We start from the raw sequence: 15,461 nt of genomic DNA, 5'->3' as shown, positions 1-15,461 counted from the left end.
TCTTCACATCAACTTCCATGGCTTTGTACGCTAGTGTTCCTTCCTTCTTTTAGTAAGAAGGAACTTAAATAAATGCATTTTGTGTTGCAGCACTTCTTCAGCCTAGTGTTGATTGATGCTGAATGCCTGAACAAGGGTCAGACTGACAGATACCATCGTCTAAACTGAAAAATCATTACAGCAGCCCCAAAAAGAAGTAATCCTAGAAGATCTGTGAATCACTATCATCTAGTGTTAGGCCGTGCAAATAGTCAGCGCAGGTGAAGAAACCAAGTATTCTCCTCAACTCTAGAAGGAAAGAGCTATCAAAGAGCTCTAATCTCAGGAATAATGGAATGGAAGCAAGAGCTCACTGAGCCCAGCCTGCACATTGCACAGCAGCTGTTGAGATCCCAGAGGCAGAAAGAGGAGTCTGGCCCTGTTACTGCTCCCCACGGTGCCACTGCCACAGACAACCAAGTCAACATGCAGCTTATTCAAAGACTTCTCCTTCTGAGATGCATATAAACACTCAGTTGTGCATCTCTACAACAGGAGAAATCTCAAATTGCAACCTATCTTCTAGTCAATCTTGAGTGCAAAAATAAGTCATTACAAAATTCTGCTTTACCTGCAGCCTTACTGTCCAACAATCAACAGCATTAAAACTGCATAAGATTCTAACTTTGTAAGTCAGGATGCCCTTTGCAGATCCTCCTGTCTCATACCACCTGCCCAGTGAGATCCAAAACAATTAGCCTCTGCATCCCCTGTCTAGATACAGAATGAACCTGCTTAACTTCTCATATAGAACAAAAAAAAATTAAAGGAAAAAATGTTTAAGTTTTGGTCAGACAAGCAAGAGCAAGAATAAAACCATCTTTCACACTCATCCCACCACCTCCTTTCAACTAAGCCTTACAGGCACTTGCCAGTAAGCACAGGCGGTCAGAAAGAAGCCAAAAGTGTCTCTTAAGAGTGAATTGGGAGGGCAGGATCCCATCTGTGTTCATCCTCCTCTGACATTCACAGAATTTTGCAGGGTGAGCCTTAAAACACTCATACATCTCTGTAGCACAATGAAAAGATTCTTCTTGAGGAAAGGCACTATGAAAAAGTTTTTAGTAACCAGTATTTAAATTTTCAACAGTAACACTGGGGTGGGGGGGGGAAAGTAGAGGCGCGTGGTATTTCAAAATTCTCCAGGGGGAAAAAGTCATTTCCTGATACAAAGTGATTTCATTTACAAAAAAAACCACAAAAGTTGCTCACACAGCAGTAGAAGTAACCATCCTGGAGGGAAAGAAAGATCTCATTAGACATTTAGCTACAGAAACTATTGAGCAACCTAAACACCGATACCACCACAGGCTCCCACCACCACATTTCATCTTCTGCACGTTTTCCAGAAGGAAGACTGCACAGAAATCTATACAGAACAAGCAATTACACGGACTGACAAGGTCTTGGTACCTTCAAATCTCTCTCAGATTTGATATATAAAAACACATACACTTCAGCTGAAGTTCCTCCCATGAAATTGTATTCATCACACAGCTTCTCTGGTAGCTTAGAACATCCTGTGTGCTACAGCTCTCACCACTGCTGGGACTCAATCTCACCCACTCATTAGTCTGCCTTTACAAGACCTTTGGACACTAAGACTTCATAAGGGAATAAACCAAAGCCCAGCAAATCCAAAATATTTAGGAAGCTGGGGAGAAGAAAGAGGTGTTAAGGAAAAAAGCAAACTGGAAGGAACACAGAGCATGACCACCCCAGCTGGTTTCCATAGCAAACCAAGAACTCTGAGAGCAACCTTGCCTCAAACCTGTTACAGGAAACGCAGAACACAGCAACTGCAACCTCAGAAGTGACTGCCATGCAGCACAGATACCTAAGCTAGTGCTGAGCTGAACAACACTATCCATGCATTTGCTAGAACTAGAGAAAAGCTAAAATGACAAGTGGCAATGCAAGGCGTGTTGGTTGACTCTCACAGGGTGCAGTGTCAACAAAGACACTCTCTGAAGTACAGCCAGGCAGTACTTCACATGTAACTTTTGAACACAATTTTTTCTGGAGATATCTTGAGAGCCTACACCAGATAGTAATCCAGATTTACAGGAATGCTTTAAAATACATTTTAATGGCCTTAGATTTGACAGTTTCTAAGCATTGCACGCATTCTGTTTGATTCCTCTTGCAGTTTTATGCACCTTCTCATTCTCTATTGCTACAGGTCAAGGTGCAGAAGAGCTCACTAAAACAGGGATATCTAGCAGACAATTAAAATCCAAGGCAATCTATTTCAGTATTACTCTTATTTGCAGCATGCCAGGTACTATGCTTGTACCACTGATCTTCTGACCTTTGAGCTAAAAGTGCTGGACTAATGGCAAACCAGAAAGGCGACAGCCATATTAGCCCAACACTGTCCCTAGGCTTGAAGAGGAAGGCTCACATGCAGTGCTACACTCCTGCCGTTAAATGCTATACACACGCAGCTACAAACTCAGCAGAGCATTACACTGTGCCATGTAGGCACTGGGAGCTACAGCTATAATAATAAATTAAATAAGTCCAGGGCACAGGTTTGAGCATCAATCCATAACTGCCATGGTTTTGTTGAAGCTTACTGAGGGGCCAGGGACTGTTCCCAGCAAACAGCAGGAGTTTCAGCTGAGCAGAGCCACTCTTAGGAGCAAAAAGCAGGCTGCAGACAAGTGCAGATGTAGTCCCTGCCTTCCTTTGAGCTAGCTCAAGTCTCCAGCACAGCTTTACACTAGTTATAAATAAATTTGTCCATAGTAGGATGAAATCTAAAGCCCAAGGCAGCTTCTGCTCTGAACACTACTAGAGATTTCCCGTGTGTGTTAAAACACCTTGCTCAAGGGCACCTGCATTTCCTTACTTCACAAAGTCAGTGAGGTAAACTAATGAAGGAATACAAGGCACTGACATTACAGTAATGTCACATCAAAATGCAATCTCATTAGTATCTCTCATTATAAATAGAGTGCACGCAATGCAGAGCAGCACCACATTAGTTATCTAGATGAGTCTGTATTTTGCCTAAGATGTCCAATTAGGGCTTTGGCCTCTTCCAGTCCATGAGAGTACAGAGACAAGTACAAAATACTTATGTATTGTCAATATTGTAATTATACTGCTTGTTTCATTTCCCCTTTATTATAAATCAAGACAGGTAGAATAGTCTAAAACTAAGTGAGGAGCAGTGAGATATAAAGAAATTAAACTTCATCCCAGAAGTAACTGCTTCTGCCACTAGTACAAACCATTTACAAAACCTTCCCCACAAAAATCCCTTCTTTCCTAGGTGCAAAAAAGGAGCAGATCAGCTGATAGTAACTTTACCAGAAGCAACAGTTTGTTCCTCACATGTAATCAGGAGACTGGACAAGTCATTTGTGTTCACAAGACAAGCAAAGGCCCTGATAAGAGAGTATGCTCAAAGCTGTATATGGCTATTAAACCAGTCCTTCCCCTTGCAGCCAAGTCTCTGACTGTCCAGTGTCTCAGAAGAGGTGACTGAGACCAGATGATCCATTCCCAAGGGACAGCTACACCTGTAAGCCCTTCTCAATTATCTTACTCGTGGGGCAGAGTCAAGCAACTTTTCAGTACAACCATTCAGTGAGATAATGACAATAGCTTAATTTCAGAAGTAGTTTCATTAACACTGCATATGTTCATCTTACTGACATTCAGCACTAATTAACATCATTATAAACTGAACAGCAATGGGACTTCAATAGTATCCTGAGTCTGACTGAAAATTTTGAGCACAGGGATAATAAAACACACAGACTTGCAACCCAGGGTGCCAGTATTTAAGCACCTAACCTGCTTGAAGCTACAATGTATTTCAAGAGCTTTTGGCATCTCAGCTAAGTACCAAGGTGATAACAGAGAGGTTACAGCAAACAAGATATCTACTGCTATTAACATTTTTAAACCAACAGAACAGTCACTCAGCACTAACACTGGATTCAAAACAAAAAAAACACCACCTTCAGAAAGAATTTTTCTACCTGGCAAAACAACCTTGAACATCTAACACAAAGAGGTTTTTGCACCTCCATCACCAATAGGAAAATACTGTAATGCAGAAACCAACCACTACACTTAGGGGTATTTTGCATTATACTACATATACCATTACTTCATTTTCAAAAGTACTATTAAACACTTACAATAAATTATTTTACTTGCAAGCACATAACACCCACATACTGCTGCAGAGTTTTTACTGAAACCTGTAAAATGCCACTGAAATAGCCAGCACCATTTCACAAGTCCTCTTCTTTCCTCATGTAAAAATGTGAACATGAAAAACCACATAAGCTGGTACAATGTCCACACAATCCTCATGTAACTTCTCTGTTACAAGGAATAAAGTTCTAATTTCTAGCTACATTTCAAAAAAGCATTAATTTAGTTCCGTTTTCTGACAACACCTGGAAAAATAAGCTAAGCATTCTGGAAGAAAGCAGGATTCGAATTTGAACTAGTCAGAATTTTAAGCATTAACCTTCATTTTTATCAAGTTGTGCTGATTCTTCTCCCATCTCCCTTCAAACATATCTTTAACTCTTCTCTCACTTTTAAAGCTAGAAAATGAGATCTCTGGACCCTTCTTTTGTAAACTGTAACATTTATGAAGAGGAGAGAAGAAGGGAGAGGCAGAAACAGATTATATGATTCACTTGTTCATATAGTCTTAGCTACAATATTTAAACACACATCAAAAAATTGCTTTCATCAGTACTGTTCTCTACCAAAAACCATTACCCATGCTAACTCTGGATGCTTCTGGATTGCTTTTATCCTCTACAGCACCCCTGGTGTTCACAACACTACCTTCCAATATGTTCCAAACATGTAAGTGATCAAAAAATTACTTGATTTTACATCTGTCCACTAGATCTTCTACAATTACTTCAAGTTTGGCTCTTGTTAATTCTAATTACTTCCTCCTATTACTCGTAACTGGAAGATTAAATGAGGATTTTATCTAAGAATTCCTACAACTGTTCCTTAATTTTAGTACTTGTATCAGTTTGTGAGGTCTGTCTATTTAGCCCTAAGTCACTTAAGGCCAATGCTTCAGTAACACAAAGACAGCTGTCACCTAAAGTTAGACTGCACCACAGTTGGGAATATTTGATCACTACTATCAATTGCTTTGTGGGGTTTTTTTTAAGCAAAGTGCAGGTTTACAAAAAATAAGGAACAGCTAAGCTCTATTCCCTCACCCAGTGCTTCAGTGGTTTTTTTGTCTTTAGGCACTCTGTGCTTCTACAAGAAGCAATGTTTACCTTTCCTGTAATTATTTTTCACATAGCCAGCTCCACACAATTGCAATTAAATGAATTAAAATAACTGCTTCCCCCAACCCCTATTTTCAGAACCAATACATTCTATATCTCAGTTAAAAAGCACATTCACAATATGTGCCCTCTTGCCTTGGCAGGCATAAAGTTGCTGGTAGTCTGAGGCAAGTCATTACACTCAACCTGCACAAACAAAAAGATACATCAACAACGCAAGAATGGAAAACCTCAATTCAGTTGCTCAGGTATGTAAAGTACCAATTTATATACTAAAAAAATATATTTAATGATGTCAGCAATCAGTAGATAATGACTAAATTCTGTTAAAACAACAATGATGAGTACTCTTCGCAACATTTAATAACTGCTTATTATCACACCTTTGTTTTACAGGAGATGTGCTTTAAATTACCAACAAATTTAAAAGTCTTCACTGCATCAACACTACATATACAAGTGATTAAATCTAGAACACAGAGTACATGATTGCATGCTCACACCCAACCCCAAAACTGTTGTTTGGAGACAGAATAATCTGTCCCTGTTCTCAAATGTCATCTTGCATATTAATTAACCTTGAATTTCCAGCTGAAAATAAAAGTACAATAGTACAGGATTACAAAAAAAAAGTCCTGATAATTTCATTTTAGCACATGATAAAAAAGCCTGCATCTGCAGATATTCTGGCTTTACCTAGATAGGGAGGTAATTGTATAATAAGGTAAAAATTAACTTAAGGCTCTCAAATGATTCCACAGTGTATCACAGTTCAAATAGCTGCAGGTAGTTCTCCAGACCACCACAAACACTCATGACACTGTACAGGCAAGCACTAAAAACCCACAGATCTGAATTTTTTTAAAAGCCTTTTCAATTTGAAATAGATGGCATGTTTTAGGATGATACTAGCATTTTCCTTTTGTTTATATTAACAGAGGCATCCTAGCAAAGAATCTCCTACCACCTCTGTATGGCAGTACAATAAACAGTACTAGATTTGGGAATTCCCAGAGCTATGCCGAGTACGAGTCAATGACTACACTGCAAGACAATGCAGAAGTCAGGGAGGGGGAGGAAGGTTAAACAAAACTAGAACTGACTTTCTGTCAATAGCTCCCTCTTCAAAGACTGCAAAAGGAAGGCAAAAGAAGGGAAAGAGTCAAGGGGGGAAAAAAACATCCAAGGAAAGGATAAACTATGTTAGCAGCTTTTACAGAATTATCTCCTTTTATCCTCATTTCAAAATGTTTTCTCCAGCAAAAACTGGGGGAAAACATCGTGGTTCACTCTTTCTTCCAGCTGCTGTATGATCAATACAGTGCAGACTATTGAACTATTTTATTCTGATTCATACAACAAGCTGTTAAATACATTTGGAAAGTAGATTATCAGTGCCAGTATCACGTCATTCATGAAGATACAATTCTTTTCAAGGCATGAAAGTGCCATAACTTTCTTCTGCACAATTATGCAGTTCTTCAGCACAGACTGCAAGCATAAAATCCTATTTCAGCCCTTACAATTTGAAAAGAAAAATACCCCTAGAAATTTCAACTGCATCCAGCAGAAGGAGGGAAGGCCCTCCAGGATTTATTTGTTGAGGTCTAGTATTGTCTTCTATTTGATACATGCAAAAATATTCCAAAAATAGTATCAGACATTTTAGCTTTTATAAATTTTAAAAAATATAGATTGGTAATTCAGAAAGTGAGGAGAGAAGCTTCGTGCACAAAAACCAAATGAGATCTTTAAACAGTTCAGAGATAAGAACTGTAATGACTTTTACATAGCACTAACATGTTTAAGCCTGCAGTCTGAGTTTCATCACCCATTGTCTTCTTTAATTTTTAAACATGCAGACAAAGTTATGTTACACTTCAAAAATGCAAAAAAGAAAAAACTAATGCCTGATCATTGCCAGTTTCTTCAGCAAGAGCAAATTTGTGCTGTGGCCCTGCCAAAAGGCAAATGTTCAAGATGTGTATGTTTCTGCTTACATGAGTCTCTTGAGGAAAAATAAATAAGTAAGTATTCACACAACCCACTGCCCCCCTTGTGTGCCCAGAGATAAAGGAAGGGGGGTTTCCTGTCCCAGGTTGGCAACCTGAGAGCCACCAGCAGTGCCGCTGCTGCCCCTGCAAGAGACACAAAATGGGCTGGCCACCAAAGAAAAAGTGTTTCACATTACTTCAAAAAAGGAAAACCATCCTTATAGCAACCTTTTTTTTTTAAGCTGTACCTACCATAGCACTTCCAGCAGCAGTGCCCTTTGAGGAGCCCTGCAGCCGTCCCCAGCTAGCAGCTGGCAGAGTTTAACCCAGGAGTCCAACCTCCACTGCAGCAGGGCTGGCTGCCACTGTGCTGCCAGGGGCTCATGGCTTTGTCCTGTCAAGCTTTAAAAGTCTCCAATGATGGACATTCACCAATCACTCTAGGGTGGTCTGTTAAATGCTTTGTCACCCTCAGAAGGATTTATTTTAATTTTTATAGGTTTTCTGGCATCCATAAACTGGAACTCTCCTGGAGGAAACTAAGCTAAAAATCCCTGCCCAGAAGTTCACCAAATGTGACCCAACCCTTAATGGTCACAGAGGTCCAAGCCAACAAACCACATCTGCGTAGGCAATATCCGATTCAGGACACCAGACCAAATTCTGCCCGAAGTAAAATTGGTCAAATGCAAAAAGTTTTGATCTGGGAGACTTGGAGGTCCCCACCTTCAGCCAGAGATACATGTCTACTGTGCCAAATTATGTGTTATAGTAAGACCAAGTGACAAAACCATGCATACAAAACAGCAATTTTGAAATCAAATGAAAGTACTCTTTTAAACAGAAAGAAAGGGAAAAAAATGTTTCAAACCAGGAAATAACCTCTTCCATAAACAACAATCAACACAGATCTGCACCAAATACTTCCAGTGACAGTGTGAATTCATTTTGAGTGAGCAAGTAAGACTAGTACCTTATGAAAACAAAACTGCAACCATTTGAAAAAGTTACAAGAACAATGTAAAAATTTTCTTGGGGCTAAGCTGTGGTGCTTAGTTGCTGGCTGGGGTTAAACCACAACAGCAACCTTTGGTCAAATATACAAATACATGTATTAAAAGTATCTGTTAAGTCTTCAGAAAGAACTGTCTGTAGGACTGCCAACACGAAAACCCAAGATATGTACCAAGCTGCTGATGTAAACAACTGGCATACAGAAAGTTCTGCCACCACAGCAGTCATTTTACAGATATATCTGACACTCTTAAAAAAAGGTCTGTATTAATCCTATTTCACATCACATCAGTATACAATAAGCCTGTCATGATTTATTCAAAAATCAAAAGACAACTGATTTAGCTTACAGTGCTGCAAAATGCATCATGACTCAAGAAACTCGGAAAATAGAGCCAGGCTACAAAAGCAGCCCTTGGCACCTCCTGGAGCCTCACTATCCACTGCACAGAGAAGGCAGTAAGGCAGGCTACACAGCAAAGGAAGATGCTTGGCTATTTCCCCCACCCAGAAAAGTAAATATTAAAATCCATAAAATAATCCAGGCAAGCACATTAAACATAAATAAGTCTCACAGGCAGATCTAACAGACAACTTTTCTCCAAGTTATGCTCAACTTCTGAGCAGCCTGGAAGAAGAACTTTTTCCCCAATAATTTTGGCTAGTTGAGATTTTTTCATCCACTATAACATCACAAGTTAGGAAAAACATGATTGTTTTAGGGTTAACTCAAGAAGCTCTCACTAAATGAAAAGTCCATGTTCAAACACAAGTTCAAAGTTAACATCTCACAGCTGCAGTAATAAAGTAAAAACCAGTCTCTCTAAGGTTTATGTGAGTATTTTGAGGTACAAATCCTGTAACCTCAAAAGGTAACTAAACAACACAAAATTTAAACACCTCCAAAAGCTATTTGAGCACTGAAGGTAAACTATACGGATTGATGAAGAACAATCCAACTTTAAACCAACTATATAATACATGCCAGTACCTTCTCTAAGTTTTGAAAACTTATAAAATAAAACTTGATCGTCAAAAATCATTCCACTAATCTCTCCAATCCACCTCAAGAAAGCATTCTTCCCATTCTACAGAGTCCAAAACCAGAAGTAAAAGAATATTAAAACATCAACAAAAAATTCACAGTGCCTAGGCATGAACCACTAGTGCCAGTAACCCCTCCTCCTTCTCTATGATACACTTTCAGAAAAGTTTTCTACACAGCCATTTTTCAGGAACTTGATTTCTCTTGAAAATATGGATGCCTTGAGACATCCATCCACTATGTAGAGAACAAGAGCTATGACTACTGCACTGCAGCATCCAGCAGGAGTTGGAGGAGTGGGAAGACACAGCTTTGCAGGACTCCACTCCACTTACAGACTCAGACCCTTAAAAGAACCATGACGAATACTTGGTTAGCAATCATCCGATTCAACAGCTACCAAGATTATGAAGCGTTCTGTCTCTGCATTCAAAAGAAGTGCTCTTTAAAACATGCTTCCATAAAGAAAACAAAGACATGTAAATGCTCAGCCTCACTTAACACTTAACATAAAAGACATGTGGAAGACTCTCAATCAAATAACTCACTCAGTAAACCATGCCACAAAATCCAATATTAAAGAGACTGAGACAATGACATAATTTAGCTTTACATATGCAAAAAACGGACATCTAAAACCATTTTATCTGCTGATTCATATTCAAAAACACAGTTATAGTCTCTGCAACTCCTAACGGGTTTCCCAAAGTTCACACTGCAAAACTAACACCAAAACTGCTACAGACTCTGTTAGTCTTGCGCTGCATAAGAATTTAAAATAAAAAATTATTGTCATTCAGCCTCACCAATGACCATAATCGGCAGGTTTACAATCGAGCCTTAAGTTCATCCTTGCTGGTAAGGCTGCACCCCCAAAAAACACTGATTGCCTTTCATTAGAGAATATCTCAAGTCTCATAGAGCCATCAAATCCCACTCTATAAACCTCCAGCTTGAGAGTCCTCATTCAAATACTACACTGAACTCTTGTGAAATATGAAGCTTAAGATTATTTAAAAGCTGCAATTTAGGAGAGATATACTTGAAATCAAGTCACTGAAGTCAAATCTCCCTGGAAACATAAAAAACAGAACAACGTAACTTTTTTCACTCACAGAAAGATACTGAACATATGATTAATTTTACATGCCAAATCAACAAAACCCTCACCTAACAGTTCTTAAAATTATGTATTTACACTGATAAAAAAATAACTGCACTTACTATTGCTGTACTCCTGTCATAACTTATTAACAAGTTAAAGAAATGGCTTTCAGAATAAATGAATAAACCAAAAATCTAAAATACAGATGAAGCAGTAAACAGAGAAAATATATTAAAAAATAAGATATTTAAAAAGTCAATAAGACATGATTTAGTTATTTAAATTAAAGAGCTGGGGAGAAATAAAAGGAATCTGCCTGAAGCCAAGAAAGCCACAGAAACAACAGATCAAAACTCTTTGCCAAACAACCAACACTTAGGGTCAATGAGAATAAATTTCAACCTCAACACATCAGCATTAGGGAAACCAACTTGTGTGACTGAAATTTTGATGCAGGCAGAAGCTCTGCTTCTTTATCCCAGTAGGGCATCCTGGATTTCTAACCAGTAGCAGTAAGAACTCAATAGCTTGCAGCAAACCCCTTGCTGAAGGGATTAAACTACTGATATGGAGAAAACTGCTCCTTTTTCTTCTCTACAATAGATATGCTATAGGACAAAACAGAGGAATAGAAAAGAAATTCAACTGGGCCTCAACCCATTCTCTTACTAGCCTACCTCACATTTTCCCTATGTATTTCTAAAATGGTCCTCATGACCTTACTGAACTGAAGTTTAAAATAACCAGTTAGAATATTCTGGTTTTAAGTTTGTTTTCCTACCTTAGAAATAAAAAAATGCCTCCATAGTAGCAAAATTAATAGTTCTGAAATCGACATTTTAAAGGATCTATTTGAGACAGATTTACAAAGCTGAGAAGACAATAAGAGCTACACAACAACAAAATGATCTCCAAGTGCCAGCAGAATGCTATAAGCATGATGAAAAAAAAGCACTCCTTGAAAAGCTGCAGAAGGGGGAAGAGGCCACATTTGAACATAGTTTTTAAAACAACAGCTACCCAAAAGTTAATCCCAAACCTTAAAATAACATTTCAGATAAACATGAGAAGGTGGGAGAAAAAAGCTCTTCAAGCCTAGAACCAATGATGCACAACAATAAAACCTTTTATTATATAAAAAATAGATCATGAATTGCACGTCCTCATACTAAGTCTTCACTTCTGGCTGCAGCTCCACCCTTTCACAGGTCTGTGTCAGTGCCTGCCTCTACACCTGCTAGCCTTTTTCATCAAGCAAATTTTTGCAGCCCTACAATAGTCAGAGCTGACATCCCATTTTTCTTCTGACTTCATGATCTAAGAGGTTTTATGAACCACAACTGAGAGCTAAGTACGCCTATCCCAAACAGCAATGATGAAACTAAGCATTTTATTAGCATCAGTAAAACCTTCTTAATGCAATGTTGAGCAACTAAGTGCACATCCTTTAATCAACTGGGCATAAATAAACACTTTAAATGGCAAAAAAAAAAAAAAATCTTCTGTCCCTAGCTTCCTATCACCAAAATGAGACATAGCATACACATAAAACATTCAGTCAAGAAAATTCTCTTTTTAGCTTTACCTAAATAGAACCTATGGGGTTGTTTTTTTGAAATTAAGAAAAAATTATTAAGTTCCCACATTGTTTCTACATTAATAACTGGTATGGCATCTGATGGCCTAAGGCATAAAAGCCTTGACACTGAAACACAAGAGATCTCTGCGATTACAATTGCCACAAACTTCTACCTTAATACTTTCACACGTCTCTCCCAGCACTTCAGCTGAAGGGGAATGGAGTCTAGCCCAGCAATGCATTCCAAATAAATAAGAACCAAACTCTCCACCTGAGAGAACACCTATACTTGCTACCCAGTTAGTACTTGCAGCAAAACCTCTTTTCCTTTTTACAAAACTGATTCATGCCTTAATTTAAAGGAAACAAGTGCTTAATTCCCATAGTTAGAAAAATAAATAAAAACAATCAATCAAAATCCCATCATGAAAGGGCTGCTTTCTAAAGAAAACACCAATCTTCCTTCATCCATACAGATCTGGAACGTAATGAAATCCGACACCTTTACTCCGAAGACAAATTTGCATTGTATTATCAACTAGGGCTCCGTGCTCACAGATGCACTTCATTCAGCATGCAGTAACGGGTGCATTAAAGCAGCATCACTCAAATTTTTTAAAGCGATTTTGCAGGTAAAATTTTTGAAACACGATTTGGAAAGCAATATTATCCAAAAAATGCCGCTGTTTTATTCTGTGGGTTAAAACGTGCCTCCTCAAACTAAAACATACAGATGTTGTGGCCAAGGTTATACAAGGAGATCTTCATTAAGTTGAGCTATTCCCATTTTGTGTCGCTGCTTTACCAGACATGAATGAGTACATTCCTCATTACATGAGCTGAAGCTGCATCACAGATATCCAGTACAAACAACACAGTTATTTTTAAATATAGCATGAGAACGTTAACATCAGGACTTCAAGCAATACAAAAGAGGGAACGAGCAAACAAACTCGGCTTAGGAAGGTAATCATTCGCCTTCGCATCTACCTTTCCTTGCTTCTCCACCTCCTCCTTCCCCTTAAGATTCAGTTTAAGGCATTCCCTGTTTTCCCACTTTTCCCGGCTCCCAGTGAAGGAATCAACCATCCGCAAACATTTTGTTCCTCCACCCCGCCTCCTCGTGAGCAGAGCATTCAGAACATCCCCACTGGCACTGCCCCCAAATCACCTAATTGTTATCATTACTGCAGTCTCAGCACCGGCTCGGAACAAAACCGGTCCCACTACACCCTCGCTGGCTATAAAAAGTAAAGAAGGAAAAAAAAAAATTAAAGAGGTTTAAGTGCAACTTACGGGGGCGAACAAGAGGCAAGTTATCTAGCGAGCCGTGGGGGCGAGCGACGTGTGCCGCTCCGGGCCGCGAGGGAGCGCGTCCCCCGCCGCAGGGCGCCCTCGGCGCGGCCGCCTCCGCACGGACGGGCAGCGCGGGAGCCGCCGCCTCGGAGCGCAGCGGGCCGGGCCGCCGCCGCTCACCGCCGCCTCCGGCCGCACCGCTCCCGCTCGGGGCTGCCCTTCCTGCGGAGAAAAAAAAAAACACAAATCCGGAACCTAGCACCCGGCACGGCTCGCTGCGGGGGGACCCCCGCCGACCCGCCCCGGAGCTGCCGGCACGGCGGAGCTCCCACCGCCCCGGGGGCGCTCGGGGCAGGCGCCCTCCGAGCAGGCGACCCCCGCCCGGGTCTGGGCGCTGCGGAGGGCGGCAGCTCAGAAGGCCACTTTCACCCGGACCCCGCTGCCCTCGCCCCCGTTAACCCCTGTCGGGCAGGGGGCTGCGCAACCCCGGGGCTGGGGGCCGCTACCCTTCCCCCGCACGCGCACCCACCCACCGCACACCCCTTCGGCCAGCGGCACGGCGGCTCCCCACAGCAGGCTCCGCGGCAGGAAGGAGGGCGTGCAGCGCGCAGCCCGCCTCGGCTCGACGCTCCCGCTCGCAACTCACCCAACAAAGTTGCTGCGGCGGCTGCCGGCGGCTCGGCTCCGCTCCGCTCGCTGGGCTGGGCTGAGCGCGGCGCTCCCCGCCCGCGCAGCCCGGGATGAGCTCACCCCGCGCCCGCCCCGCCGCGCTCCTCCCGCCGCCGCTCTCGCGAGAGGGGCCGCCCGCAGCCCGCCCGCGCTCCGGCGGCGTTCCCATGGCAACAGCCAAGCGCCGGGCCCAGCGGGCGGCTCAGGCCCGCGTCGAGCTCCCCGCATTTTGATTGACTTCTTACCATTTTGATATTTACATCACTTCCCAGCCTCCCGGAGACCTATAGGGAGAAGGTCACTGTAGTTGCTAACACAAGGTCAAAACCTACCGGTACCATACAGATAGTGTATCTCGAGCTCTTTTGCTGCCACTCAAATTAAAATGGATTCTCCCTTAGATATCCATCACAGATAACAAATTAAAAATGTGGGAAGGCACATCTGAAAAATAGCATATGTAAACATCAGCCCTTGTTCTGCAGGAATGCTGCTCTGTTTTCAAATGGCAAGAATTTCGAAAACAAGCTGTGGGTAACACATTCTGGATACTCTGCTAATGGTTGTTACTGTCCTTGGCTTAGCAGAACATTAACAATCTCAGTTAAACCACTTAAAGTGAAGCTTTCCCTGAAATTAGGACATTGTGATTTGTACTGGCGACGTTCCAGCAGTGTGCAGCATGGTGATAGCTAAAGCAACCGAGCTGTGGTGAGCAGCTGCTCTGCAACAGAGATGCTCGCTTCACACCCCATTCACTTTCCAGGAATGTCCTGGAAAGACCAACAAAACTTACATATGGATCCATGTGGCTTGATGTCTTCTGAAGGTGCTCCTAACGGATCTTCAGGAATGATGTTTAAATATCACGGTGTTTGGTACTGTAAAAATATCTGGATGTCCAAAGAGCAATCACTCTTTTACAGGTTCTCAACTTGAAGTCGTGACTCCTGCAGGTGTTATGGGGTCAGCAAAAACAATCCTAATCTCATTTTCCTGAGAAGAAGAAACATTATGTATGGACAAAGAACTGATCCCAGTGCTGCTCTGGCATGGAATAAAAAATAGAATTGACAAGCTAGAAAAAAAAACAGGAACATTTTCAGTATTTAAATATATTTATCTTATGTCACCCACCTGAAGTGATTTTTTTACTTTTAAAAGAATGTGGGGTTTTTTGATTTTCACTTAAATGAAAACTTTTTTATTGGCAGTTGGAGGCCCAGTCCTATAAAGGAAAGTCCAAAGAGGCTTACAGGCCTGAGGTTCATACACACAACAGCACTGGATGTGACTGCAGCATTAGGAACTGTGGTGTGCAGTTATTGAATTTGCATTCATCAGAGGAATTTAGATAGTGAGGCTCTGGCTTGCAAGTTCTTTAATGAGGTTAATGAGGCTAGCACATTCTCAAATGGTTTGTATG

The 15,461-nt window shown here is 41.1% G+C and overlaps 1 protein-coding gene across 4 annotated transcripts in view; it reads right to left on the bottom strand.

Annotated features, from left to right (window-relative positions):
- SIPA1L1 (signal induced proliferation associated 1 like 1) overlaps positions 1-14,158 on the bottom strand; it is a 200,803-nt gene extending 186,645 nt beyond the window's left edge. For all 4 annotated transcript variants that reach the window (XM_071427213.1, XM_071427211.1, XM_071427214.1 and 1 more), the window contains exons 1-2: positions 14,013-14,158; positions 13,367-13,588 (exon numbers count right to left, since the gene is read on the bottom strand). The gene's annotated coding sequence lies outside the window, so the exon portion shown is untranslated. The remainder of the gene's footprint in view (positions 1-13,366; positions 13,589-14,012) is intronic.
- Between the last annotated feature and the right edge of the window lie 1,303 nt (positions 14,159-15,461).

This window comes from Agelaius tricolor, unplaced genomic scaffold (assembly GCF_023055355.1).
Source record: "Agelaius tricolor isolate 1412-34295 unplaced genomic scaffold, bAgeTri1.0.p SCAF_5, whole genome shotgun sequence".
Classification (NCBI taxonomy): domain Eukaryota; kingdom Metazoa; phylum Chordata; class Aves; order Passeriformes; family Icteridae; genus Agelaius; species Agelaius tricolor.
The sequence above is the reverse complement of the archived record's forward strand: the minus strand, read 5'-3'. Positions and strand labels throughout refer to the sequence as shown.